At 40.3% G+C, this 3,856-nt stretch overlaps 1 pseudogene; it reads right to left on the bottom strand.

The window, feature by feature from the left end:
* Positions 1-318: 318 nt before the first annotated feature.
* LOC137971698 (uncharacterized) overlaps positions 319-3,856 on the bottom strand; it is a 4,614-nt pseudogene continuing 1,076 nt past the window's right edge.

Genomic DNA, 3,856 nt, shown 5'->3' with positions numbered 1-3,856 from the left:
TTGAAAAGCATGAAAACATTAAATTATCCCCACTCTTTACAATTAGGAATTAACAGGTCGGTGTTGAAAAAAACAAACAAACCAAGAGCTGCAAAAAGATCACATGGGACATAGGCAAAAAAATAATAAGCTCCAATTAATGCTAAAGCAATACAGTAAGGCTTTCAAAAAATACTTCTTCCCATAAAACAGAACCTCAAATGTGAAAAACCAAATCTGTTGCACAGAAACAAACTTAAGGGTTTGTTTGTCATTAAGTCTCTGCTTGCACTGTACACCATTGTTTGAAGTCATAAGTGGGTATTTATTGCTTCCAAACACAGTGCATCGTAGCCACCTGACTCCAGCCAAAGAGAGCAGCTGATGGAAACCTGAAACCAATCACAACAAAGTATAAGTGATAGACACATGACATTATTTTCAAGGAGTGAGTTTCTAGAGAAACTGTGGTGCTGGGTCAGTAGAGACTGGACTAACACTTGGTAGCATTTGGTGGATAAGGTAAATTATCCAATAACAGTAATAGTAACAGCAACAGCTACAAAAGTCCTTTGTCAGAGCGTATATCCTTCACCCGGACACAGATAATTTAACACACAACATAATTTTTTAATTTGATATTCTACAATGGCTCTAACCTTCTTAAATGATCATTCTGTTGTGGTGAGGTACAACTATACTTCTTCATAAATAAACCAACTGAATTCCGCCTGCATGCAGTATTACAAACAGCTTGCTTCAGAATTTTAAATACAACAGAAATCAACTCTGGGGGATATTAAAGCAATCCATGTGCAACACACAATGCAAGACATACCCTGTATTAATAGCGGCTCTGTTTTCCTCTCCTCTGCCTGCGCTCATACTTAATACGGTCAACTATTTGTCTCAATGACAGCGTTTGTAACATGCTTCTTCCTTTGGCATCAGAAGAAAGTCCGTCAAAAATGACCTTTTTCGAGATTGGACTGTTTTGAAGCATGTCCTCAAATAAGCGATGCAATATTTGTACATCTCCCTCACTGAAAAGAGCCTTTGTGTTGTTGCTCAATGCTGTTGTTGGCGAGACGATGTCGGAACCAGCAGATGATTCCCCTCTGAAAAGTCGTTCTACCTTATCACTTAGTTTTTCTTTCTCTGTTGGCAAGTTAAAGTGTTGTTCTTGGATACTGGATGTCTCCACTCTGCACGAACTTTGTCATAAACTCTTCTGGCATCTTCACCTCGGAACACTTGACTATCCTTGATCTTCTCTTCCACACATTCCATGGTGACTTCCTTTTGCTCTATTTCTTTTTTAAATAACTGGCGTATTTCTTGAACCGCCTCTTCTGACCATGGCAATTTTAATACACTCCTTCTTTCATCTTTCAATGGGTCTTCTTCAGCTTCTTCCTCGTTTGCATTCTGTTGCATGTCTTCTCCGCGCTGTTCAGATGGCAGTTCCTCAGATCTTTCTTCACAAGACTGAGAGCTCGTTTTCCTCATAATTTTGTGAAGTGTCTGTGAAGCAGTCACCGATGCTTTCGCACTTTGGCTCAAACGGTAGTATTTTACTGCAGTGTCTTCCTTATGAGCCATCAATTGAGCCAGATCGCTTGCTATTTCTTTGTGACTCTTGTGGCAGGCAGTCACCGCACCTTTCCTGAATAGTGTGCTGTGAATGCGTCCTACTACCCCTGCCTTTTTCCAAACCGATTTGATAGCTTTGTTTATTTGACTGGACTGCAGTTTTGTTCCATTGAAAGATGAAAATAGTGGCTGGTCTTCTCCTGCTCCAACACCTGGCACCTTAGAGCGCACTTCTTGAACAAATATGCTCATCCAATTATACAAATTACTTGTTAGGACAATTAATGCTTGGCCATGAACATGGAATGTTTTGTGATTCATGACATTGATGACAAATCTGTCACCTTCTTTGTAGCCTCTTTTGAATTCTCTTAAAGTCATGTTAGCCAAAACTCCAGCACGGTTGGCATTATCAATGGAAATCTGAATGAGAAGGAAGTCACGCAAAAGGGTGTACTGTTGTTGTGCAATGTCTACACTGTGCTTTCCACTGAGCTTTCCAAGCAGGATGACAGCATCTCTGGAAATTTGGCTTTTTTCAAAGGCTTCAATTTTTTCTGCAGTGATGGCCTCAACTCGATCCTCTTCCCTCCTCTCCCACTTCCGTTTCAAGCTTGAACGCTTGTAAGATGTAGACCATCTCTTCATCTTTTCTCTCAACTGACTGATTAACTCACAGCTGGCTGTAATTTCTTTTGCCTTTTCAGACAACAGGAAGGAGTAAAAATGTTGCAGGCTTGTAAGATACGATTTGATAGTTTCAGCAACATACTTTTCTTCAGCATGTTTAACAAAATCCTCCTTTAACAGACCGAAATCTAGAAGAGATGACACCTTCTTGTCAATGTCAATCACAAACAAGATCCTCTTAACCTGTGAAGCGTGCTGTTTGGCAGTTTTCACGTCTTTTTTGCCCCTATCGGGTGATTGTAGCCAATTCTCAAAATCGACAATTAACCCAGGGAGAGTGTCAACATCAGATTCAACATCAGCTTCTGCAATTGCACTTGCACTTGCACTACCAACCACTTCTCCATCTTCATCAATAACTATTTCCTCCTCCTCATTCTCCAGCTCCTCAACTTGTTCCATTTCAACTTCCTGACTTTCTTCAAGTGAAACCTCTTCGCTACTTTCAAGTGTTGCTGTTTCGAAGTTGGTTAGTTTTTCTCCGGCAGCTCTCTTGTCAATTAACTGGACTCTATGGGGCCTCTTTCCTTTTTGCAAAGCTTTATTCAGCAGACTTTTGTACTCGTCAGATGAAGGGCTAATCTTGTGAACATTTTTCAAATGGGCTGGTAATCGTTTCACACATGCTGAACATCCAATCATAGGACAAATTCTCTTTTTATGGTAGTCCTTGTAGGTCTTTGTTTCTTCATCACCATTATTTCTCTTCTTCCTGTTACCTGCCTCAGCACTTTCTTTACTTTTGAATGTGTACTTTTTCCGTAAATTAAAGTTTGTGATTGCTGAACGAGATCGAGAATGAGACTACTTATGAACCTGCATTAGATGCCTAGGGATGTGAACTACCACCTTCTTGCAGTAAGGGACTGGACACAGACGTTTCCCTCGTCCCTTATGTCTTCTTTCTTTGTTGGGTTCCTCCTTCTCCATTGGTTGTTCATTTTCCGGGGAATTGATCCTACCCTTCAACATTCGGATGTAACCTTTGGCATTTGAAAGTTCTCCATCCCCCTTCCTGCCTGGCTTATCTCCTTCATCTGCTACATCATCTTCGTAAGATGAAAAAACACACTCAACCTCACTGATTTCACCTTCACTTCCATTGCCCAATTCCACAGGCCCACCTGCCCCATTCTCATCTTCACCTTTGGACCTAGCACCTTCACTGGTGACATAATCACTTTCCTCTTGCCAGTCAGCACAGGAATTTTCTTCACTTTGATTGACTGCAATTACAGGCTCTGTGCTTGAGTAAGCAGGCAAGCTGGACAAACTCCTAGTCCACATATGCCTAAGTTCAAAGGCTTTCTCAGACAACTAAATGATAGACAAGAAAAAACATGAACAGTGTTGACCAGTAATGAATAAAATTTGAGTTTCAGTTGCAAAGGTTTTTGTGTTCCTCTTGATACAGTATGCTTAGTTATTGTGATCATTACACCATGAAAATGTTTCTTCTGCACTTACCGTTATTAAATACCACCAATGATGATGCTAACTGCACACGATTTACGTCCATAATTTAGCCTCATTTTATAAATGCCAAGTACTGGATATAAATACTTGGCATGTGAAAAATGATGCAAAATTATTG

This window comes from Montipora foliosa, chromosome 9, assembly GCF_036669935.1.
Source record: "Montipora foliosa isolate CH-2021 chromosome 9, ASM3666993v2, whole genome shotgun sequence".
Classification (NCBI taxonomy): domain Eukaryota; kingdom Metazoa; phylum Cnidaria; class Anthozoa; order Scleractinia; family Acroporidae; genus Montipora; species Montipora foliosa.
The sequence above is the reverse complement of the archived record's forward strand: the minus strand, read 5'-3'. Positions and strand labels throughout refer to the sequence as shown.